Consider the following 26624-nt stretch of genomic DNA (forward strand, 5'->3'; position numbering starts at 1 on the left):
GGCTGTGAACCACAACAGCATAGCATTGAAGGCAGCCAGAGTTGCAGAGTAGGAAGTGACACAATCCTTTATTGCTCTGGGTTGAACCCCCAAATATCTCTCACAGTCATTGAAGGTAGTGATGTTATTGTAATGAATACTGTCACCAGCTGGGATTCCAAGAACCACCACAAAAATGAAGAGGGGGCTGGAGGGACTGACTCAGGAGAAAATGATTAAGAGGGGGTGAGGGAGAAAACATAAACTGCTCATGATATACAGAGCAAATAAACATTACAGAAAGTGGAATTATTTAGGACAATAGAAGGGGGCGGGTATAACTAGGAGTCATGGGATGAAATTAGGAAAGGGAAAATTTAGGCTGAATATCAGGAAAAACTCCTAATGGTGAGACCTAATAGGTTGTGGAATAATTTCCCAAGGACAGAGGTGGAATCTCCACCCCAGGGTACATTTATAATTAGACTTGAGAAAACAATGGAGAGTGGAATATAGGAAACAATTCTCCAATAGCTGAGGAAAGGGATTAGATGATCTAATAGGTTTTATCCCCCCCCTTATTCCTATGCATCAAATCGTCAAGACCTTAGTCCTTATTCAGCATAGTTATTACTTCTATCAGGATAAAGCCCATTGGCCCAGTCAGGATTGGGCCTTGTTGTGCTAGATACAATACAGACAGAGAAGTGGACATGGCTGCTTTCCTGACCAGCTTGCAATGTAAGAAGGGAGTTTTGCCATCTTAAGGAGGGTAAGATTTGGACGAGGGGTTCTGCCTTTTCACACCAGGTAGAACGTGCTCAGCAAAAAGCCAACAAGATCCCTGGCCTGAAGCATGCATCAGAGAACAAATGGGTACAAGATAGCGAACAGACACAGAGTGAGATGTGCCCATGACAGCTGGCTAGAATGAGGAAAGCCCAGCAGCCAGGAGTTTGAAAGCTGGTCCAAGCATACAGGACAGCCTGGATAAAGCTGTGAAGTCAAGAGTGAGTGGAGGAGACAAATGGAGCTACCCTGAGACCCCTATGGTCTGAGTAAGGAGAAAATGGTGGCAGAGGTGGGAGGACGTAGGCGGGACCAGAACTGTGGAGATCAACTCCAATTAAACCAAGAACACACAGGGGTCAATACTTAAGTATGGAAAGTGGGGTTGGCCTCTCTGGAAATGCTTCCAACACAGAATCCTGTACCCGATGCCGTCCAGTTATTTGCCACAAGAAATACAACCTAACCCTAATCCTGACAATACATCCCAAATGGTAATACAAAGTTTCATTTGGATATAGACCCTTTCCTCAATGTAGCTGTGGACTGTTTGAAGTGGGCATGGGAGTCAGGAGACGGTTTCTTTTAATACCTCTGCCACTGACTCACTTTGTGGCCTTGGGCAAATCATTTTGCCTCCCTGTACCTCTGTTTCCCTCTCTGTAAAATGGGATAATGATACTCTACCCATCTTCGTAAAGTATTTCCAGCTGAGAAAATGCTAAGTGCTATTGTTATATCAGATGATCTTGTAGTAGTTCATGTTTGTAAATCAAGCAACACAACATCCCTTCTGAAGCAGGCAAATAGCCTTGCTTTACAGATGGGAAAACGTACAACAGAGGTGAAGAGACTTGCCCAGGGTGACTTAGTGAGTCAGTGACAGTGGTGGGAATAGAACCCTGAAGACCCAGGTGCCAGTCCCCTACTTCAGTTACTAGATTTTATTTGCTCAAAATGAGGATGGCTCAGCCAGCTGCAGAAATCTGGACGAATCACCTCTTCCCCCTTACCCCCCTTCCAAAGGGACATATTTACATACAGGTGGAACGAATACAAAGTACGTCCCACATTATGGAACCTACGATAAGTACTAGAGCCCTGAAGAGTTTCAATCTGAATCTGAACTTCCCCAAAACGCAGGGGTGTTCTCTGACAGGCTGAGTCAAACTGCTGTGCCTACAGAGACGGGTCAGCTGAAAAGATTGCAACTATCCAGGCACTTATATGGCCTCCGTCAACACAGTACCTGAGCCTCTCACAAAGATGAATTAATGTACTCTTGCAATAGGCCAGTGAGGCAGAAAAGTTGTCTCCCCAGGTTACTGATGGGCGGGGCGGACTACATGAAGGCACAAAAAGGTGAAAACACTTGCCCAAAATCACTCAGGGAGTCAGGATCAGAGCCAGGAGTGGCACTCGGGTCTCCTACCTCCTAGTCAAGTGTCTAAACCACAAGATCAACCTTTCCCTCAGACCATTGGGTACTCAGATCGGGAGCTTCTGTACTGGCCTATTGCTAGGCCAAAGCCCAGTCCATGTCCTGTGAAGCCATCTCTGCCACCGCAATTGCATTTGATGTCCCTTTTTCCTCCATCGTTTCAAGGGAGGCATAGAACATGTCCTAAACCTCGCTACGAGATCTGGCTTCTGCTCGCCAGCGTTACTTAGAGCTGTTGCTGCTGCTTGGGAGGTTGGGAAGGGAGAAGGGGGACTCTTGTACATACACCGTTTGAATATGAACCACACAGAAGAGGTTTGTATTTCCTGAATGGAAACGAAACCCCTTTGTATGGGTTGGAGATTCAAGGGCCAAACTGTTCCCCTCTGACTCTTTTTCTTTTTTCCCCTTGGCTTTTTATTCTATCCCATGTGAGATATCTGGCCTGAAGTTTACAGGTCACAGTTTGCTTTGGCATTGGATGGATTTTGGAGCCCACCGGGTTTAAACACTATTTTATGAATTGAACCAAGTCCTTCTTTCCTGCCATGCTTCAAATTAAGATTTCCACATATGCATTTAATAGAGATTCACTTGAGTAAAACACTTATTACATGTTCACTAAAAATCTACCGACAAAACGGAACACCCTCGTTGAGGATTAACAAATCTATAATTCAGTGGATCCATGGCAGCTGTTCAACCGCAACACAACGGTCATGTCATAATCTGTTCTTTTATTAAGATAACTGCCTTATTAATGGTGATTAAAGGGCTAACGCTTCTGCACGTATACAATGCCTTTCGCTGAAGGTCCTCAAAGCAAATCACCGAAGTGGGTTTTACAGAGGAAGAGGCTAAGTACATCTGCGCAGTTCCTGGGAGGGTACTTCCCAGCATGACACACATGCTAGCTCTGCTTGAGCAAGTGCACTAAAGAGCAGTGTAGCTGGGGGTAGCAGGAGCAGCAGCTTGGGCTAGCTACCTGTGTACAAATCCCCCCCCGGGTACGTACTAGGGCGACTGGCCCAAGATAGCACCGCGAGTTAGTGGCGGAGTCAGGAAATAACCCAGGTGACTTGGCTCCCAATCCCCTGCCCTAATTACTACATATTACCTTTAAGGAAGTGTAACCTGGAGGTCTAAGGAAGGATGGCTTATAGCACTGGACTGGATCTCTGCAGATCTGGGTTCACCTCCTAACTGTGCGGCAGACTCCCAGTCTAACTATGTGCTGGTCACTTCATCTATACAGAAAGACAGCGAGGGGCGAATGAAAGTATTTTTATCCCCATTTTATAGGTGGGGAACAGGGAGAGATTCAGGGACTTTGCCAAAGTCACACAGGGCAGGGAATTGAATTAGTTCAGTGCCTTAAGCACAACGACTTGCTCAGAGGTACAGAGTCAGTGGTGGAGCCAGAAACAGAGTCCCGGGTCACATTTTTTAAACAGAGCACAGCATGCAGCAGCTCTCATCAGGACACTTCTGGGCAGGGAAAGATGTGACCCTTGCTACTGAGCTCTTTCGAAAATCTAGCCCCTCATTCTGGTGCCTAAATAGAAGCTGAATTTTGAAAATTTGGCTCAAGGAGTGTAGGCTCCCAGTCCTATGCTTAGTACACTAGAGCCTGCTGTTCTCCTAGGGTCCCAACAGTCAGTCATTAGAACAAGAAACTGTGTCGCCCTTCGTTCAGGCTGACCTTCCATCATGAGAGACACCAGAAGTTCCTGCTTGGGCTACAGGGCTCAGTGATGACATAATTCTCGCACTAAATCTAAACCATATTGCAATGCTTGGCTGAGTTTGCAGAGTTTTTTCGTCCTACTTCCCAGATTTTTTTGGTAACAATGATATTTTAGGTTTACAAAAATAAAAATACCTCCTAACCTCAGCACTAAGGTTTGAAGATGCTCTTCCATGTATGGTAAAGGCAACTGCCCCGTTCCAAAGGTCATACAGAGAGTAAAGAGACTTAGGAGGGGCAAATTACTATTTGACACAAGACAATAGCCTTTATTGTAGCCCTGGGAGTTGGCCTATGAATACACTTGGGCACTCTCCCAATTATTTGAGTATGAAGCGAAATGTTTTGCCAAAGTCCTATAATGGGCTGCAGATTTTGATATTAATTAATGGTTAAAGCATTTGTAAAATGTACTACGTTTGGCTGGAAATTGCGTCACATTTCCCTTGAGATATTTCATCCTTCTCAACAGAGATTCTCTGACCATTTGCTGTCCCTTTTAATCACCATTCTGCATGTGGCTTTCCCGCAAATCCGACTGACCCTTTCCCACCTGTGCAGCAGGGACGGTGAGGCCTGGACTACACAGCTATTGTACTGGTATATAACTAAGTCAGTTAGTGGTACTGATAGTTATACTGGTACACACATAATACCAGCATAGGTTATTCCCCTTCCTCTACAGGAATAAGCAGTTCGGTGTCCCCTGGAAGTTGGAGCCAAGGGCAGCTGCCCTCTCACCCACCCCTAGAAATGGCCCTTATCTGCACACACAAAAGGAGGCTTGTACCGCTTCAACTGTAGTTAACGCAGTACAACTTTTGTATGGTGATATGGTCTTACTAGCCCATTAATTTACAAACAAGGAGGGATTCTTTTCATCCTGCATCGTGTGTTTAGATACTATAATAGTGGGTACTTTAAAAATACCTTCGCAATCTAGGGCCTGATTTGACAAGTGCACTGAGTACCTGGCAGCTCCCATTAATTTCAGTGGGAGATGTAGATTTTCAGCACCCCTATGAGCCCATTGTCCAATTCCGGTTGAAATCAATGGAAAGTAGTGACAACAGGAGTTAAATTCAGCTCAAAATCAGGCCCATAGTTAACCCATTCCCTTGTCAAGCAAAAACAAAGAAAAATGGGTCCAGATAAGCCACTTTTCTGCAAACACTTGAGGATTATTAAGAGACAATACTAGGACAGGGAAAAGCCTGGGATCCCAAAGAACTAAAAAACTATAGCAACTTAAAACAAGTCTGTCTCTCAAGAGAGCAGGGAGTTGTTTGTAGGAACCGGATTGAGACACACACCTGCTGGGGGTGTCTGAAGAAGTTAGGTCTGCCTTTTTCTCTAAATGCTTTGTTCCTATTGTTAAAATAAACAGTGCATTGGTTTCAGAAGCCTGTTTTGTCACTGTACACCACTGGTCACAGAGAGGCACCTGGCCCTATACCCATGACTGCTACTATTCCCTTATGCAACTGAAGACAGAAAGGAATCTTAGTCATTAGCAATGTCCACTAATCCCCTCTAGGACTAGTCTAAATTAGCAATGACCCTTCTACAACATTTTGCAGGTACATTTTGATCCATTTGTTTTGCATGACCCTCTGAGCATTCAAAGTGCTTTTCCATCAAATTCTAAACTTTGCCACCCTTTCCACAAATCCCCTCTCCCTCCTCCCCTGCCCCAGGTCAGCTTGCAAAATTCTCCTCTTCTAGCTCATAATTTTGCCCATTCCAAATGTCACACAAGACCTGTGGCTGCCATTTGAGCATTTTTGGCATGTAGAGATATAGAACAACATGTACAAAAAGCCTACACAGATTAATATAGGAAGTACACACACACAGATGGGGGTTGACAAAATGTACACCTTTCAGGCAGAATTTCAGGCATCCCAAATGAGCGAACCAAGTTTGAAATCACATCTTAAATTGTTCTTGCTGTTGTCATGGTGTGTCAGACAAGCCAGCCAGTATCTCCAGCAGCATTACTGATCCTTATGATCCATACACTATGACTACAAGGGCAACAAAATTTTAAAAAATGTAGATTCAAGGGTGCTGGAACGATTTGTATAGTGGGGGTACTGAGAGCCGTCGAACCAAACTGTAAATCCTGTATATAATGGAAACCACTTCAAGCCAGAAGTGTGGCAGCACCCATATGCAGATTTTAAACTAATAAAACTCTATTGTACATAAACACACAGAGTCAACCAGCCCTGCATCCTAAACAAACTCCAAGGAAACCTAGGCACCTCAAAAGATTCAGGTACACTTTGGCCTTTAACTTCAATCCTACCTTTTATTGTCTTCTCATTGGCTGAATAGTCCCATGATCTGGAATCCTTGCTCTCTCCCAGCTAATGTTTTGTGGGAGGCTGCCAGGCGAGATCGCTGCTCCAGTAAAATCTTGGGCTGTCTTCAGGGTGAGGAGACATTAAACAACCTTTCTCTCTACTGCATCAGAACACCCAGCTGCTGCTTCTGCCTCTGAAAAAGAAAGTCATTATGGCTTCTACTAGCCCATTTGACCACAGGAGATATGCGCAGCCAATCAGGTAACCAGAACCAGTACCATGGGACTCAGCCCAGTTCTAAATGGAAGGAAGGAATGGAGAAAGTTAAGGCATAGGCTTCTATCTGCATTGTCCCCTTTCACCCATTTGGGTCGGGGGGACTCAGTTTTTTTTAAAGATTTTTCCTCTTTACAAGGTTTTTTTTTTTAAAAAAACAAAAAACAAAAACCTCATTTTTTACCTCTCCTTTCTTTGCATTGTTCTCCAGTTCTTCCTTGCACTCCAGGCTTTGGCTGAATGTAGGGAAATTGCTGGATTGTTTAACTTCAGTGAATAGCTAGCAAAAAAACCCCAAACCAGTCTCGTTTGCATTTTCCCATGCAGCCAGATTGCATGTTCCTTTTTATCTTTTGCATTTCTCCTTTAGGTGGGACTATTACAGTAGGCTGGTCAGTTTGGCTTTCTGGGTATCCCACAGTAACTCAGTGTCTGGGATGCAAATAAAACACAAAACCTGCGCTCCACCCCAAAACCTCTGTTTTCATTTCATTAGGTGTTTTATGTTCATTAAAACATTTCATTCCATATTTGTTTGTCTAAACTTTCAAATTTTACTTTTTGTTTTCTTATTTATTATGCAGATTTTTTTTTTTTCAAAGCAGGGCAGGAGATTGACTATCCACTCTCATTAAAATTAGCAAGAGAAGTTGTGGCATTGAAGGCAGTGTAGCCCAGTGGATAGAGCATTAAACTAGGAGTCAGGTTAGCTGAGTTCTCTCCCTGGTACTACAATGTGACCTTAGGTATGTTATTCCCACCCAGGGTCTGTCTTGTGTATTTAGATTCTAAGCTGTTTGGAGCAGTGACTCTGTTATTACACATACAATACAGCACCTAGGACAACAGGGTCCCAGTATCCATTATGGATTTGGGATGCTATTGTAATACAATACAAAGAATAAATCCCCCCAACAGCTAGGAAATCTTATAACTGCAAAACCTTAAACTGGGTACAGCCTTACTGGTGAACACCTGTGTAAATTAGGAAGTCTCCCACACAGCCAGCTCTGTATTAGTCTAATTGATTAGAAACACCTGCCTGTATTTCAAGCCCCTGCATGAGCAGGGTGGGAGGGAGGACAGAACAAAGGGGACATTACCCCCTTCTATGGCACAGGAATCACACGTCTGTGCCTCAGTGAATGGGCCATGGCAAGGTTACAGCTCAGACACACAATCGTCCCTCAGTCACACCGTCCGGCCTTGGCCTGGTTGTCACTGGGACACGTGCCCCTCCCCTGGCCAAGTGCTTCTCAGCAGTTCCCCTGGGACACAGTTATGTCTCATCACACAGAGCTCTGCAGCCTCCCGGCCTATTTCACCCCTGAGAAACTAGGGAGTCCCTGGCCAAAGTGGCTCTCCCACAGGCCATTCCGAAGGAGAGGGGCCAAAAAGAAACCAGCATGACAGCCTGGACTTTCCTAAGTTTAGGCACCTGCTCCCAGAGCACCCCATTCTATGGCCCATTTTTCTTAGCAGATGTGGGGTAGGTGCTCTGTGCTGCGTCCATATGGGTAGAGTCCCACAGGATCGCTCTAGGGGTCATCCAGGACTCTCTGCCTAGACCCGCCCCCACACACACACTTTTGGCTGCAGAGATACAGTGAAAGTTGTGGGCTGTGTGGGTCTATGCAGACAGGTGCTCTAAACATAAGTCCATAGCCACAGGCCAGCTGGGGACCATGCTCCTGATAGGGTCTCTCTAGGCAGGGAACTTGTGGGTAGTTGGGGGGGTGGGGAACATATGGGGAGCCAGAGGAAGAGGGAGGTATGGCAGGGAGTCAAAAGGGGAAGGGCAGCCGGAGGTATGGGAGCATCGAGGGAACAAGGGATGTATTGCTGGGGAGGAACAAGAATTAATTTGTTCTCCAGCATTAGAGGCGTTCCACCTTTTGAAGTGTGATAGCTTATCACACTGCAGCTGGTTAGTTTGTTCCTTCATATAGTCACGTGCAAGGTCCTTAGTCCATACTGGGGCCTTTTCCCCATTTAGCAATATGAAAACAGTACAGTGGTCATAACCTGCTGGTTCAGAACCCTGGCTCTAACAGAGTACTGGATGGGTACTCAAACTCGGGAAACAGCTTCTCTTCTCATGACTCTTGGTGAGATCTTGGACAAGTCACTTTGCCACTCTGTGCCTCAGTTTCCCCCACTGTAAAATGGGGACAATGATCCCGCTTTCCTTTGCAAAGTGCTTTTGAGATCTACAGAGGAAATGCATTACAGAGAGCGGAGTATTATTATTTCCCCCCCAGTGCACTGATTCCAATATTTTCTTAACAACACCTTTTCCTCACTTCTAGATCATAGGCTAGAAGGCACAAAATAAGAGATGGCCCATTAGGATGGATGGATGGGTCCCCCTATAGTGTGGCAAAATCCTACAAAGCTGAATTTGACCTTGCAGGGTCCATGACCGCACGTGGTGGCATCAGACACACAGGCCTGTGGTCAGGCAGGAAGAGAAGCTGGATTACAATTGCCACAACAATAGCAAGGGAATGCATGTTACTGGCAAAGGAAACTACCATTCCTATGCTGCCATGGAAAGGGGAGTGTAAAATGGTGGTTGGAGCTTGGGAGTTGCAGGCCCTGTGTTCTGGCTCTGACACTAACCGCAGGCTTCAGTGTTTCCATGGTAACAACACTACTTACTGCACCTTTGCAAGGTGCTTTGAGCTCCCTGGGATAAAGGGCATGAGGTAAAGGCAGAGGGTTATTAGTGTTTTGGGATATCTTGGCTTTATGAGAATAAACTCAAAAGAAAGGCAAAAGCCCCTCTAGTCAATTAAATTAAAGGCGCAAATACCCCTAATTACCACAAGATGCTCCCCAAGTCAGACAGCAGCTCCTCAAGCAGATGTGCTCACATTCTATTTCCTCAGCCCCCAGCTTGCGTGGGCAGATTCCAGCACCAGCCACTAAATAAAAATTGTCTAACAAGTGTCGACATTGAGATACTGCCTTGGCTTTCGGTCCCTGCATTTTTCCCATCCTCTGGGCCAAGTTGCAAACATTTTGTCTGCATTATTCACAACAGAAAGAGCTTGTTTAAAAAAAAAAAAAGTCCATAAAAGCAACTGCTCGAAAGGAGAGTTTGCATTCCTTGAAGTCCTTCTGTGTTGTAGGAGACCTGCAAAGGCGTAGATTTGATTTTCTACAGTGAAAACCCCCAGCAAACTCTGCTTGCCCTGCAAAGAACTCATGCAGAGTTTAGTTGGGAACGTGTAATCCCAGCAAGGTTTTCACATTGATAAACTTGTGATTAACTTTTGTTTAAATATAGTACGTCAGTGCAGGTTGTTAAGAGTGACATCCCTGATGGCTAATAGCCTCTATTATTATTATTATTTGTATTCTTGTACCACCTACAGTCCCCAGTCATAGAACGGGACCTGATTGTGCTAGGTGCTGTACAAACACAGAATTGGGACAGCACGGCCAGCAGCAGATCAAACTGCCCCCTGACTCCTTCTCCAATGTGCCTTTCAGGCCACAGTTAAGCATGGGTGAGCAACTCCAGCACCCAGGCCTATTTGATCTTTGATCTCCCTGGTGATATGGCCAACAAAGTGAACACCCGTCATAGTGGCGATTTTGACAGCCACCTTTGAGTGCTTCTGGGGCAGCGTCATGGGGAGCACTGGAAAATGCTGATTTGGATAATGTTCTGATACAGGGCAGGGCAGGCGTGGCCTGGGCTATACACAACATTGTATGACCATAATTGAATAAGTAACTAAAGGTGTGATTTTAAACTGATTCAGCGAAACTGGTGCAAAACTCTTGTGGGAATACACACAAATTAGTTTCAGTTTGGCTCATAGAGGTTTAGCTTGCAGTGATAAATTTAAAGGTGCAAGCTAAACCTATATAGCCCATTTAAAACTGATTTGTGAGCATCCACACAAGCATGCACGCTGGTTTAGCTTAAACCAGTACAACTTCTGTGGGTGAACAATCCCACACCGTGAAAGGGATCTGTGCAGCATAGCACACTCTGGATATCCAGGCTCCATTACATCCAGTGACCGGCCCCTTTACACACATACTTCAAGTGAAGTTAGACCTGGTAGTAGGTGTCAGACTATATAAATCCTGGGGTGGTGGGCACAGCCTATTTAAATTGATCCCCAGTTGGCAAGTGGAGCCCACCACAACAACAGAATTCCTGCCCCCTTAAATAGGGTGAGGCTACAGAGCCCAGGCAGGTGTCCAGTTCACAGCCCTGGCATCAGATGTACTGTCTATTGGCAAATGGGCAGTGGCTAGGCAATACGCCATAGAATCAAAGAACCATAGTGTTAGAAGAAACCACAAGGTCAGCTAGTCTAACCTTCTGGGAAGATGCAGGATTTGTTGTCTCTAAACCATCCAAGATAGATGGTTATCCAGCCTCCTGCTGAAAACCTCTAGGGAAGGAACTTCCATGACTCCCCAGCGTAGTTTGGTCCATTGTCCTATTGTTCTTACATCCAGCCAATGTTCTTCATCCTGCACCTACACGGTGAGAGAGTCAAGTTCTGTGTTTGGCCTCTCTGCCAACACTGCCACTGTGACTTGTGTGATCTGGACACCTGCCCACAGGGAATGAATCTGAGCCCCTCCTCACCTCCCACTCATTTTTCATAAGGCACCACATCACTCTTCAATTATGGTTACCTTTGCTTGCTAGCCAACTTTGCAAAACAATGATCTAGAGGTACAGTGCCATCAGACTGCAATAGGTGACTGGGCTCAATGGGAGAAATCGGAAAGTAACCAAAACTCTGCCCAACAGATCTTCATTCTGTGATGGGACTTGAGTATGTCCATGGGATAGGGGTTGAGCTATGGAGCCTGTGACTTCCTAGTTGCCACTTCAAATCTTGGTCAGGATCACTCTGGCTGACAGTCAGCTGTGGACTGTCTGGTGGTCTAACAGAGAGGAGGTTCCGAATCCAGTTGATGCCCACATTACAACCAATATTAATTGGCTGTTGCTGCAGAGAGATAAGAGATCTGCAACCGAATTGTCCATGGAAAATTAACTCACTTCTCATCGCTATAGGTGGCCTTTCCGGGGCAAGGGGCAGTAGCACAATGAAGGTATCTAGATACTTAGAGCCCCCATCACCAAGCATCCAGGAACTTCACCTACATTAGCAAAATCTTTTCTCACAACACCCCTGTGTGGAAGGAATATCAACCTAATTTTACAGCTGAGGCGCAGAACCACAGAGAGATTCAGTGACTGGCCCACAGTCATGGAAAATGTCTGTGGCAGAGCCAGGAAAAGAATAAAGATCTCCTGAGTTGTCCTCAAGTGCTCTAACCTCTGGACCATCCACGCTCTGCAGCCGGTGCGGTTGCAGTCCATGCTCTAGCTGCTCTTGAAGTACGTCAAGTGAAGAATATTCACACAGCTCATACAGAACTATTTTGCTGGAAATTAAATCCCTCCTCCATCTCCTTTCTACAGCTGCCAACTAGCCTCCCCATTCCTCTCCTTTGCCCATAGCTTGCGCTCTCCCCCCCGCCCCCTGTCCCTTCACTAAGCCCCATTAAAGCCCAGAAAGCATCTGTTTTAATTAGGCAACAATTGTTCTAACCAGAAAAACATGCACTGGATTTACAGCAGCCTGGGACAAGTCGCCTGGGCCTGTGGTCGCCACCTGACCCCGTATCGGAGTGATGCAGTGCATGCCCCTCCCGCAGCCCCAGGAGGGCAGAGATCAAATTGCTCTTTGGAATAGCTGGGGATTAAGAAATGTTGTTTGAAATGTTGCCAGCTCATCCTTCAAAGGGTGAGGAGCCATCCCCTGGAGCACCCTGATGACAGAAGGCATCTTTCCTGCTTGCCTGGAGTTCAGTTTAAGAATCTCCCTCCCTCCCTCTTCTTTTCTGAATGAGCTCCAAAGGTTGATTTCCTGCATGCTTGAATAGGACCAGCTTGACACAGCCTGCCTTGGGATGAAATCACCAACTTGGCTTGCCTTCTGTCTGAAAAACAAAATCCTTCTGCAGGGCTTTCATCTAGGGAGAGGACAAGGATTCTAAAACACAAACAGGCCTCTGCCGACGGACCGATGTCTGAGTAAAGCTTCCACAAGCTAGCTATTCTCTTCAGGTTTTTAATAAACGTCACCCTGCTAAGATTTTTAATGCTTAAAAAAATTTCTCTTCTTGTTGCCTCGATAACTCCAAATTGAGGAAGAATGGCCAGCCAATTAAAATACAAAATACTGAGAGGTCAAATCTCGGTAGAGAGCTTCAGAGTCTCTGTGATATCAAAAATTGAAAAGGGATGCCATCCAGGTAGAAATCGTACATAGGGCAAGCAAAGTACAGGGCTGGAAGAGAGGAAGGATGGCCCAGTGGTTAGGGAACCAGCCCAGGATTTTGGATAGTTGGATTCAATACCCTGCTCCACCACAAACCTCCTCTGGGACCTTGGGCAAGTCACTTTAGCAGCGCTGGACCTCAATTCCCCATCTGTAAAATGGGGATAATAGCTCTGCCCAAAGTCACAGGTGTACTGTTAGAGTGTGAAGGGCTCAGTAATGGGGGGCCAGATATGTACCTAAGCACGGATAGAGAGAGGGGGCAGAAGGCAGAGGACACAGGCGAGTCATTAATCTGTCTCTGTTTCCCCATCTGCAAAACAGAGATAAAACAGCCTCTGTACTAAAAAAAACTTGTCACTCCTGGCCCAAAGGCTACTTGCCAGCCTTCTCCTGTAAGGGGAAAGAAACAAAGTATTTATAATATTTACAAGTCCATAAAAACGTTTTTGAAAGCTGAAATATTTTGAAAAGCTGGGCTAATGCTGACTTACGCTGGGAAGGCGAGGGACTCAAAGCTGGAATTGCCCAAAGGAGACTATGAGAATTTGCTCCTAAAATGCATTAAAATTCAGTAAGAGTTAAAGGTGATTTAGGAGCACAACCCTCATTGAGTTTCAGGGCAAGTTGTGTGCCTCTGTCATGTAGGCACTATTGAAAAACCCACCTGTAACTCCCACTGAGGGGAAGATTTTGGAAAGCACTTAAGGGATTTTAGGAGCACAAGTCCCATGCAGGAGTCCAGGGCAAATGGACACCTAACTCCCCATGGCACTTTTGAAAATCCCCCCCTGAATTTCTATGGAACTTGGGCATCTAACTTCCTGAGCTTCCTTTGATATCCCAGCCTAATTCCTTAGTGTTTTTGAAACACTTTTGGACTCTCCGACACCAGTGCCAGGCACTAGGGTTAGGGCCTATGATGGAAATGCCTGAATTAGAGGGAGGAACACAAAGTTCTACAGGAGGGCAAAGTGTAACTGCAGTTAACTGAAAGTTGGGGTTTCCCCAAATCTTGGTTATGCCTCCGTTTGTGTCTTCACTGTTCTCTGACTGAGGCTAAACCTCAGGCTTGGCAGCAACTAAAACTACCAGAGTAGGACAATACAGGGGGCCAGTCTCCAGCTCTCCCGTCGCTCCTCATCAGTCAGAACACTGATGGAATTACTGAACGCCTGACTAACATGCTCATCCCTGCACTCCATGTTTGTTTACCAGCTGTGCTGTCTGGTCTGGAGATTTCCTCCCTCCCACCTACTGCTAATGATGACCAACCTACCCAAGCACAACTTTGACCTATCTGCCCTTTTCTGTGGATGATTACGAAAGGGAAAACAACAGGCCAGCGTGGTAATTCCTCTGCTCTTTTCTCATCCTGCCACTAGGGACAGTCAAGGATGTGCTGCGTTATGGCGTCAACCTACCAGGAAGCAAAGAACCTGTCATTCAAGCTCTGAAGATAAGGTGCCAGTCCACTGGCTCTCTTCCAGAAAGAGGCTGCTGAACTAGGGAAGAAATTAGGGTAGGAAAATGGGAATAAAAGATACAAGGATCTAAGGCAGTGCATCTCTTCCAGGGGAGGAGTGTGGGATAGAGGATGGGCAGAGAAAGGACTATGACTGAAGGAATTACCTATGAGGGTTCCCTTGAGGAACATCCATCTTCCCTGGTCCAATCAGTAGACACGCTCAAGGACACACTGTAGAATTAATGAACAGTGCACTGAGGAGGAAGTGGCATATCTTTTGTTGTTGTTGTTGTTGTTGCTTAGAGAACCCTCCTACTGAAGGTGCCACTCTCAGACGTAGCCAGAGTCACTCAACAGTGGTTGACGAATGGGTGGGGTGATGAACATGATGTCGTCTTGCACACCTGGGAGGTGGAGGCTTCTGCCCAGCATGTCATGAGCGTCTCAGTCGGGCGATGTTTGACCTGCTTGGGATGCTCAAGTTGCTGGAGTTGTGGTTCTGCACCCATATGGCGATGATGGCTTCTGTATCAGGGCCCCCCCGCCCACGCAAAAACAGACGAACAATTGTTGGACTTTTCCGAACTCCTGAGAATGAGATACATAGAACTTCAACCTGCAGGTAGCATCTAGGCAGCTCAACCTACGAAGGAGGCAGATGGGTCCTGCACTTAGGATGGAAGAATCCAATGCACCGCTACAGACTAGGGACCGAATGGCTAGGCTGCAGTTCTGCGGAAAAGGACCTAGGGGTGACAGTGGACGAGAAGCTGGATATGAGTCAGCAGTGTGCCCTTGTTGCCAAGAAGGCCAATGGCATTTTGGGATGTATAAGTAGGGGCATAGCCAGCAGATCGAGGGACGTGATCGTTCCCCTCTATTCGACATTGGTGAGGCCTCATCTGGAGTACTGTGTCCAGTTTTGGGCCCCACACTACAAGAAGGATGTGGATAAATTGGAGAGAGTCCAGCGAAGGGCAACAAAAATGATTAGGGGTCTAGAACACATGACTTATGAGGAGAGGCTGAGGGAGCTGGGATTGTTTAGCCTGCAGAAGAGAAGAATGAGGGGGGATTTGATAGCTGCTTTCAACTACCTGAAAGGGGGTTCCAAAGAGGATGGCTCTAGACTGTTCTCAATGGTAGCAGATGACAGAACGAGGAGTAATGGTCTCAGGTTGCAGTGGGGGAGGTTTAGATTGGATATTAGGAAAAACTTTTTCACTAAGAGGGTGGTGAAACACTGGAATGCGTTACCTAGGGAGGTGGTAGAATCTCCTTCCTTAAAGGTTTTTAAGGTCAGGCTTGACAAAGCCCTGGCTGGGATGATTTAACTGGGAATTGGCCCTGCTTCGAGCAGGGGGTTGGACTAGATGACCTTCAGGGGTCCCTTCCAACCCTGATATTCTATGATTCTATGTCACTGAACTAAAGGGCCACTTTTGGACATAGTAGCTTCCTGGGCCTTGTCCCACCCTCTGTGGGGCTGCAATGGGTGGCCTGTGAGCACTTGCAAAATGTGGGCAGACGGGGACTTTAGATGCAGGGCTTGACTGATGGATTCTTTGCCTTTTGGCTTTCTGGCTGGAGGGGGCCGTAATGCTACACATCCTTGATTGTCCCTATAGGTCAGTGGTTTTCAACCTTTTTATTCCATTTGTGGACCCCTAAAAATTTTTGAATGAAGGTGTGGATCCCTTTGGAAATCTTAGACATAGTCTGCAGACCCCCCCAGGGGTCTGTGGACCACAGGTTGAAAACCACTGCTCTAGGTCTGGTGGGAGAAGTTGGTCCTAAAAATCCCCTGTATACATGCCCATCAAATTACTTGCTGCAGGCATACAGAATTGCACACGGTTGCCCTAGCATGCAACAAAAAAGCATCTCAGAGCCATCCCAGCGGCACTGCTCCTTTTTCATAGATCTCCCATTCAAGCACCCCCTCAACCCAACCCTGCTTAGCTTGGGAGAGCTACTAGGACCACAGCACAAGGCTCTGTGATTGTGGCAGGATGGGACTGTGTTTAGTGGGTGCACACAGCCCAGCTGCAGGCAATGCTGGGTTAAGCCCCTGTTATGTATGTGCCAGGGCTAATTCTTGCTTGCGCTTCTGCTGGTTGGAAAGAGGGGGTCTGGGAGCGGCCATATGGTTATTATTGGTAGTGGGGAGGCATGTGGCAGGGAATCACATTTTCCTTTGGGCCACATTCAGCCTGCACTTGTTTATCATGGGGGAGGGACTGGAAAAATCATTGACTCACAGTCAGGAACAAAACATCGCAGCACTGAAGATGAAAACGGCTCGTTTCAATCAAGCTTTATTTGGTTGGTGCGGGGAGAGGGAACTCAACATTTTAATGGGGAAATTTGGCAGCTGCATGTTGTTCTTCCTGAGCCGAGCGTGTGGGAGGGACGGATCCCAGCGCCAGTTCTCTTTGGGGGTCTTCCACCAGTTTCGCTGCTCTGTACTATGCGTGGTTTAACTCCCACAAAAAAACAAAACAAAACAAGGCTCTTTGCTCCTGAAGCTGTGTTTATTTCTATATTTCTGTGTCTATAAAGCTGGCTAGATCATCAGGCTCAATGGGTAGTGATCAATGGCTCCATGTCTAGTTGGCAGCCGGTATCAAGCGGAGTGCCCCAAGGGTCGGTCCTGGGGCTGGTTTTGTTCAATATCTTCATTAATGATCTGGAGGATGGCGTGGATTGCACCCTCAGCAAGTTTGCAGATGACACTAAACTGGGAGGAGAGGTAGATACACTGGAGGGTAGGGATAGGATACAGAGGGACCTAGACAAATTAGAGGTTTGGGCCAAAAGAAATCTGATGAGGTTCAACAAGGACAAGTGCAGAGTCCTGCACTTAGGACGGAAGAATCCCATGCACCGCTACAGACTAGGGCCCGAATGGCTAGGCAGCAGTTCTGCAGAAAAGGACCTAGGGGTTACAGTGGATGAGAAGCTGGCTATGAGTCAACAGTGTGCCCTTGTTGGCAAGAAGGCCAATGGCATTTTGGGATGTATATGTAGGGGCATTGCCAGCAGATCGAGGGACGTGATCGTTCCCCTCTATTCGACATTGGTGAGGCCTCATCTGGAGTACTGTGTCTAGTTTTGGGCCCCACACTACAAGAAGGATGTGGAAAAATTGGAGATAGTCCAGCGGAGGGCAAGAAAAATGATTAGGGGACTGGAACACATGACTTACGAGGAGAGGCTGAGGGAACTGGGATTGTTTAGTCTGCAGAAAAGAAGAATGAGGGGGGATTTGATAGCTGCTTTCAACTACCTGAAAGGGGGTTCCAAAGAGGATGGATCTAGACTGTTCTCAGTGGTAGCAGATGACAGAACAAGGAGTAATGGTCTCAAGTTGCAGTTGGGGAGGTCTAGGTTGGATATTAGGAAACAGTATTTCACTAAGAGAGTGGTGAAGCACTGGAATGCGTTACCTAGGGAAGTGGTGGATTCTCCTTCCTTTGAGGTTTTTAAGGTCAGGCTCGACAAAGCCCTGGCTGGGATGATTTAGCTGGGGATTGGTCTTTCTTTGAGCAGGGGGTTGGACTAGATGACCTCCTGAGGTCCCTTCCAACCATGATATTCTATGATGATTCTATTTCAGCTACCAAAGGGTTTTTGAAATGTCCGGATCAGAGGTGCGGTCTGATGTGAAATCTTAGACCTGCAATCGCCCCCAAGCTATAGCAGATGTTCAGGCCCAGCTCTGAATTAGAACTTTGCATGTGGCCCTTACCTGTGAGATAGATATGGCCAGGCCCAGGAGATAGAGCACAAGATTGGTGCTCAGGAGACCCCAGCTTTCCATCAACTTCCTTGCAGATGGGCCTAGTCGTGTCAATCTCTGAGACTCAGTGTCCCATCCGCTTTGGGGCAGAGTTAGCAATGCTTATCCACTTCATTAGAGAGCTTTGTGATCCACAGTAGAAAAGCATTAATAGCGTGAGTTATTCCAAGGGGACAAACCACAGTCCCGGATACCACACCTCTGACATCTGTAAAAATATTTCTATGCACATCCATCGGGACCCCCAGCTCCAACAACTAGAATGAAAAGCTCCTGTATGGTGAAAATATTTTCCCTTCCCTCCACATGACACAATTCTCAGAGAAGGATCCTACCAAGTGTTAGGTGAGCTTCCCAGACCATCCAAAGTTGGTTCAAAACAAGGACTGCTTATCCAAAGCTCAAGTCTGCAAAACTGGGCTGGCAAGCTCACAAGAACGGCTCTCCCCAGTTAGGTTTCTGGTGCTTCCTGGTCCTAGTGAGAGTGGTTGAGAACAGACTCTTCATATCACGCCAGCCCCAACCAGAGCACAGAAGTCATTCTCTCCCCCCCCCACACCCCAATTAAAACAACAGGGGGAAATTACCCCACATTTGTGCAAGTCTCCAAGGGTATGTGTCCACTGCAATCACGGGATGGGACTGTAGCTTCCCTAGACCTACCCAAGCTAGCTTTAATTGGGCCAGCTCAGGGACGGGAGAAGTGAAGCTGCAGCAGCATGCAAGTAATCACCCGGGGTCCTGAGTGAACTTGAACAGTCCATGCTGGAGCGCATGCTGTCATGGCTTCACTTCGTCTGGCACCCGAGTTAGCTAGCTTGGGTACGTCACCACAAACTGCAGCCACCCCCTGTGATGCAGAGTAAACATCCCCTATCATTGCCTACTGCCCCATTTACACAGACCTCCGAGCTGCGCTTATGCATGGTAAAATGAGGCTTGACGAAGGGCGTTAAGCTCCCTTGCGAGGCTCCAGCAGACAACGCCTAAAGGGGATCTGAACTGGGTCTAAGTTCTGAGCAAGGATTGAGCCAGGAGGAGGTGCCACAAGTCCTCCTTTTCTTTTTGCGAATACAGACTAACATGGCTGCTACTCTGAAACCTGAGGATTCTATTGTATCCAGTTCCATTTGCCCACCATGAACGCAGCCAGGACAATATGAGCACAGAAAGAACATAAGTGTTTTCAGTTGTAATTCGCAGCTCTCCTTTTTGGCCTCTCTTATCTCACAGCAGGCAAACACATGAACAACGGGAAGAGCCAGAGCTCCAAGTCCCTTCAAGCATGTCCCCACAAAAGTGGGAAACTTTGTTTCTGCTTCCATTTCTTGCTGACATCACACAAGACTAATCCCTCCCCTCCACCCCCAGAGATCCTAGAACAGTGAGTGTCTCACACAGCTGAAGAGGTTCCTATCCTGAAGTGTAACAAACAGGAAAGAGGAATGAAACATCTGGAAGAAGCAGCTGGTTCTCATCTCTGTAGACCATGTGTTCGGCACATACTCTATACCTGCCAAGGCTCATCTACCTACAAAGAAACAGAACGTGGATGCCCAGACAAAACCACGCCTGTCAGAAATGAGCTTTTGTTACAGGTTCTTTAACGAGCAGGCACATCGATGATCTCTTCATGTAATGCATAGAATACTCTGCAATTACACTGTGCCTTTCATCTGACGATCGCCAAGTGCTTCCACAAAGCACTTGGTTATATAGTAAGCTGGGAAACCAAGGCCCAGTAAGGTTACACAACTTGCTCTTTATATCACAGGTAGTCAGTGGCAGAACCAGGTAGAGAACCCCTGGGCTCTACGTCAGCCAATCAGCGGAGGGGAGCACAACACACCTCCCAATCTATGCAGGTACTTACCTGGCTTCCCTCACCAGAGAGTCTGAGCAGACCACAATCATGAACGGATTTATCCTCATTGCACCACCGAGAGGCAGGGAAGTGCTATGGGGAACTGAGGCATGGGGTAGATTAACTGTCTTGGCCAAGGACGAATTGATCCCAGGTCTCTTGAGGCCCAGCCTAGTGCCCTCCCACTAGACCTGCCTTTCTTCCAAGCCAGGTGTCCCACATGAGGAAATGGACTACCTCTTTTGCCCAACCAACATCAGTCAGGGCATGAGAGACTAGGAGATGCAGGTCTTCTCTGGGAGAAGAGAAGTCACTGCAGAGCAGCATGTTCCATCTGCCAGATGGGAACAGAGGAATCATGGGGTCAAGGAGGAGGCAGTTCCACCCAGGCAGCACTACCTATGGACAGAAGGAGACGGAGGTGCAGGGAAAGGAGTGGCTCCCATCTGTACTCAACTAAACTGAGCTCCAGCACTCAGGCTCATGGATGTTTATAGGTCAGCTCTGCTTGTATTGATCTAGTTCAGTCATTTCTAACACAGTCACGGCGCTGCCAAGCAGCAGCTGTGGGAGTCGCACAGAAATAATCCCAGCCTCAGCTTCCGGGGGCATCATAAATTGTGAGCATCGTCAGCCAGCAGAATCCTGAGATGAAATTATTTCCTCTGCAGTTGATTATTTCCAAACCCTTCCAGCCCTTACGGCACTTGTGAGACAGACTGAATTGACAGCCCTGCAGAATTAGGCACTCCGGTTAGCCAGCGAACAGGTATAGCCCGGGCAACGGTAATGCAAGTGTCCGTTCCCCCCCCCCCCCCCCCCCCCCCCGTCCCTGCCAATGTGCTGTTACCCTGAACTGGACAGACCCAAATCAGGGGAATGATGGGAGTCCAGGCTCTATGGCCATTCAACTCATTGGGCTCTCTGCAGAGGCTGCCAAGAAGGGGGTGAATTAGAGACAGCTGAAGGGGGGATTCTTACAACGTGGATGCCCAGCAACTGGACTGAGAATCCACCAACTCATTCTATGTAGGCTACAGAACAACCAGCGACCTCAGGGTAAAAAGTTCTATCACCTTGACCCATTCAGCTTTACAGTATCTGGTATTCAGCTGTACCACACAGGAGACTCAGCTGTTTGGGTCATTTAGTCACACTTCTGTCATGGTAGCAAACACACATCTTAGTCATTGGCAAGGATGGGAAGGGACAGACAGAAAACACATGACAGGGAAGCAGCGTTCTGATCGACTGTGGCATGAGCAGGGGTTAACTGTAATTCCCTTTGCTGCAGTTCCCATGCTATGCAACTCAGCATCCCCCTCTGAAACGCCAGTGCTCCAAAATGACGTCCCTGGTGCGTGGGGCCAAACCCAACATGGATTTTGCCCTCCCCCCGCGACATCTGAGAGCACTCCTGGAGTGAAACAGACCTAGTGCTGACGTTTAGCGTAGCCAGACACACATCTTCTTGTGCTGGCACAGAGCCATGAAACCATTGTGCTTTTAAGAATTTCCCCTCACTACCAGACACTGCTTTTCAATATTTGGCCTTAAATCTTCTGCTGTATTTGATTAACCTGACCCAGCTGTTTTCCACTCACAACAAATCATAAATCTATATGCTTGTGTGAGACAGTGTGTGTCTAATAATGTGTGTCTGAGGATCTGTCCATCCACATCTGAATGTGTCCCTGCATGTGTGGAAAAATTGCAAACGCTTAAGTCCAAGTGGGCAAGAAAAGTTGAAACGTGGATGAGACGATGGCTGATGCTGTGCACGTACCAGTATGCAGGGATCGGGGGGTGGGGGTACTGATCTCCATGAGTCCGTGCATGAGTTAATATACCTGTACGTGTGTACACATACATACGAATGTACGTTTATGTATGCTCACGCATGTGAGCATGAGAATGGGTGCCAGGGGTTGCATGAGTGTTGTGCGTGGTGCGTTTGTGTGTGTGTGTGGATGTGCACATGTCTAAGCCCGTACAAGAGAGAGTGCGTGAGTCCATGCCGGAGGGTGTGCATTCCAGGCACGGTGAGTGTGTTACAGTGCGTACGACTGTTCATGCGGGGGGGTTCAATCAGCAACTGACTGTTGTGTAGCTAGGGTTCTCTGCACCCCATATTGTTCAGAAAAGGAAGAAAAATGGCTGATGAAAAATGTTACTATATACATTTTTTCCAGAAATAAAAAGCATTATTCAACGACTATAAAAGGCAAAAGTTTGGATGAAGGAGAAGAAGAGGATTTGCCAAGTTGTTTAAAAAAAAAAGAAGGAGCAAGTTGCTGCCAGCTCCTGGCATGCGTATTCTCGCTTGTATAAATCAGTCTCCCTAGACCTATGGTAGTTCTTGCTGATGGACTATCAAGCTCCTTGGCTAGATGAACAGGACATATGCTTTATATGCACTTACAGAATAGTAAACTGTTATTAAAAGTGGAAAAAAAATCCACAGTCTGATTTACTTGCGGTTTTGCCTGCCCCGCTGTTTTAGCATAGAACAAACATCTCCATGCACTGAGCGGAGTGGAAGCAGAGAGATTGTACGTGGAAAACTACAGGCTACCTCCTCTGTGTGGAAGCACTTGATGTGTTACAGATGCAAACTGAAACAAAGCAAGAACAACCTGTCCCCCGCAACACAAAAAAGAAAAGCCAAACCAAAACAACCCCCGCTACCAGGGAATATTAAATCAAGAGATGAGCTCATGCCACTAAATTGTGTCAGTTTCCAAACAGCCCAAAGCAAACAGGGGCTTGGTTCACTTTGTTATGAAGTCAGGGTGCACCTGCAAACTTCTGACCTTGGGCATGGGTTTGGATGAGCCACCCCCAAGAAGTCTGGTGGTGCTTGGATCCAGGGTTTGGTGTTGGGTCCATATCTCTGTAAACCCAACCACTAGATTTGGAGTGGAAAAATCCAGTGGGCTCAGCTAGCCGCTAATGGCTCTGCATTGCCAAACTGGAGAGCCTGGGGTCCTGGACAGGCAGGGTCTGAGTGCACTGAGGAGGCAACACACTCAGGCAGTGGAAGGAGAGGGTGCCTCATGCTATGGGACAATTGGGGAAGCATGGATGGGCTCCCATGGGTCTCTTAGGTCGGTGCTGGGTGGATCATAGTCCATCTGGCTTATTTTGGGAAGAAAAGGGCATTAAAAGCAGGAACATCAGAAAGGATTTTCAGGGCTCCAAACGGGACATGGGGGAAATAAACATACAATGAAGTACTGAAAACCTGACCTGAGCAGACTGGTTCTCTCTGTACAGAGTCTGGCCCCATCCCATGTTACCGCTCATTCCACTTTATCAGTCAACGTGCTGCATGTACATACTTACCACTCGGGGCTTGTGTGGCTGTTACCTGCTAGGGCCAACCACGAGAGACCCCAGGTGTGTGGAGGACAGTTGTTCTCGTCAGGCTCATCAGCCCTGTGCATGCCATTAGGAGTCTGCCAGCTTTCCCGTTCGATGCTTCTGTTTTTCCAGGCTACACATGTCAGACCAATTCACCCTGGGCAGTCACTTGGCATCTACAATATCAATCCACATGCCAAGTTTTTAGAAAACACATCAGAGTAATCTGTCAAGGTATTTGAGTTTATAGGAATAAGTAAAACCCACTTTGTTTTTCAAATGCTGTTTTTGGCAACTAATTCGAAACCAACGTAGCTCTTAAAACATGGAATTTGATTGCTCAGAGCAGAGCCATGCAAAACCCAGAATGCCTCTGTATGTAGCCCGTGAGATCCTGAGAGCACAAACTATACCTCCTTGTATGTCTCGTACCACTCTGCGCACACTGTGTATTAATGAGTTCGGTGGATCTCAATAAACAGGCGCCTACATCACCAAGAAAAAGGACCCTGGCAACTGGCACTTGTGACGCCGTCCCATTGGCGCTCCAAGGACAGAATGACCAGTGATCTGCTCAGTCTAGGTCATTTCAGGTCAGGGTTGAGGCAGAGCAACGAGGCGGTCTGGAGAAACTTGCACTACAGTGGTCTCCGCTGTAACCTGTTCTGTGGAGGAAAATCAGTCCCCAGGGCTGTGTCAATCTTTCAGCAGCTCTAAATTCATAGGACGTATATAGTTTTATAATTTATATTGGTGTGATCGGAGTCCCAGGGGAGCCAACTGAGGTCACTTGATTAGGGTGAACTGCAAAGAACGGGGCAGACAATCCCCAAAGCTGGTGGATATTCCAACACTTAGATTTACCAAACCAGCACAAAACAGCTTCTATAATACCTTACTGGTTACCCAGAAGCCATCAATGCAGTTCTCTTAAAGTAACCTAGCCTCAGGCCTTCACCCAGACACCCAAGTCAAATACAATGAGGATTACTGAAAATCTTATTCATCATATAAAAAAGTTCTACCAATCCTAAAGGATTGGACACATTACCTCCCAGGTTAATGAATATTCTAGATCTTACCCAAATATATGCTTACAGCCAATTCTTACTAACTACTTACTTACTTACTTACTAACTAGACTAAAATTTATTTAAAAAGGAGAGAGAGAGTATTGGTTAAAAGATCAGTATACATACAGACTTGAGTACAATCTTGAGATTCAGATTCATGGCAGAGATGGAGAGCTTTGTAGATGCAAAGAGTTATTTCCAAAATAGTTCATAGGTTATAGTCCAGTGTTTATATTCAGAGTGGTCCAGAGTCCAGGATCTCAGTCCTTGTGGCTTAGACTTCCCCTGCATGAAGCCTCAAGCAGATCTGAGATCACAGGATCAGGACCCCAGCTATTACTTTTATACAGTTTCAGGCTCTCTTGTGACAGCTCAGAGTCCTTCGTGAACAATAGGCACTCATGGGAAATTTGAAGTGGACCCATTTCCTAAGCATCGCAGGTAATTATTGACATAAGGCAATTGCTTGTTTTTCCACCATTCACAGATGGGAGATGAATACAGCATATTCAAAAGGGAGATGAATACAGCATATCCTATGTTTACAGTTAATTTAAATGTTAAGATGTCCTTTTGATCTCTGAAGTAACAGAATACAGCATAGACAGGGACTGTTTGATTACATTGTTGACCACTACCATATATATGTAAATAAACAAAAACACAAACATTATCTCTCCATATGTCTTTAAGGGTTGAATTTAAGTTATTTATCCTGCAGGATGCTTAACCCTTTCCAGTCATGCGTCACAATTGGATATGTCCTTAATTACACATTTCCACCAGCCAGGCAACATCACACATTTTTATGGCTTGCTTATTATAGCCATGTTTGGAGGACACCGCTTATGAAGGGCTTAAAAAAAAATTCCTGCTGTAAGAAAATTGGAGAGTAACTCCTGACCCCTGGTGAGCTCTCACTCAAGTAAGCAATCAAAGGAGCAACTAAAAATAATCAGCCAAATCATTATTATTATTAGCATGACAGTAGCACCCAGATTGTCCAGCTAAGATTGTGACCAGTCGTGCCGGTGCTGTACATACACCTAATAAAAGAGACTGTAAGCTCTTCAGGGCAGGTACTAAGTAGACAAGATGAAGGTGGGTGGGGAAACTGAGGCAGACAGGTGGCGTGACTTACCTAAGTTCATGCAGTGGCAGATGGCCTACTGAATTCCAATTCAGTGCCCTAACTGCTGGACCACGCTGAATATCAGTAGAAGAGAGAGTTGAAAGGTTAAGCAAAACTGCAAGAAATTACACAGGGATACTTCAAAGCTATTTGCTTAAGTCAGGGACTTGACCAGCTGGAGGTGGCAGGATGCGTCTCCTGTTAAGATCAGACTTGCACAGACAATCAGCATACTGCCGTGATCAATCCATTCATTTAGGTTTAATGCCAGGCCAATCACTGCAGTGTCCAAGTGACTAAACAGCACTAGTGAGGACATGTTGCAGCCAGAACATGAACGTATCTAAGGTGAAATTCACCCCTGAGCAGAGGGCCAGCATAACGCCCATGCACCACTTACATCCTCAAAACAGGGCTTAAGTGGGATTTAGAAAATACAGAGGGGCGAATTTTACCCTTAGCAAACACATTCATAACAGCACCCTTAAGTGTGGCCTTTACATTGACATAGCACCTTTCCTCCAAAGATCTCAAAGAATTTTGCAAATAAAGGCAAGGTCTCATTATCCTCATTTTACAGATAGGGAAACACAGGCAAGGACTGACAAAGTGACTTACTCAAGTCACACAGCAAATTGATGGCAGAGAACCCAGGCCTCCTGAGTCCACATCCCCTGATTTAAATGCCATAGAACTCCACCTCTGGGAACTATTACAAAGTAGGGTCTTGTCATTTAAACAATAAACAGCAGAAAACCAAATGTAACTGAACAGATTCAAATCAAATAAGAACATCTACATTGCACAGAGACACTAAATTCACTCAATTAGTTTACCCTGCTCCCTCTTGAAAGGTGTGGCTGTGCACAGGACATAAAGGGCTAAAGGAAGTGGGGAAGAATGAGGTTAATCGGGGTCTGTTTGGAAAGGGATTTGGATTGCTTGAGTTGATTCAGTAAGCAGCACGCAGTAGAACATGTCACTGGTAACTGAGCTAATGAAACACCTCTGGAGACAGAAAAGCATATGCTAAATTCAGTCTTGGCTTCCTA

General features: G+C 46.5%; 1 protein-coding gene across 3 annotated transcripts in view; it reads right to left on the reverse strand.

Annotated features, from left to right (window-relative positions):
* The window catches only part of ZBTB44 (zinc finger and BTB domain containing 44), a 149736-nt gene that overhangs the window by 65981 nt on the left and 57131 nt on the right, over positions 1-26624 (reverse strand). For all 3 annotated transcript variants that reach the window (XR_013348587.1, XR_013348585.1, XR_013348586.1), the window contains exons 6-7: positions 23350-23543; positions 6268-6458 (exon numbers count right to left, since the gene is read on the reverse strand). The gene's annotated coding sequence lies outside the window, so the exon portion shown is untranslated. The remainder of the gene's footprint in view (positions 1-6267; positions 6459-23349; positions 23544-26624) is intronic.

The sequence above is a fragment of the Eretmochelys imbricata genome, chromosome 22, assembly GCF_965152235.1.
Source record: "Eretmochelys imbricata isolate rEreImb1 chromosome 22, rEreImb1.hap1, whole genome shotgun sequence".
Classification (NCBI taxonomy): Eukaryota; Metazoa; Chordata; order Testudines; family Cheloniidae; genus Eretmochelys; species Eretmochelys imbricata.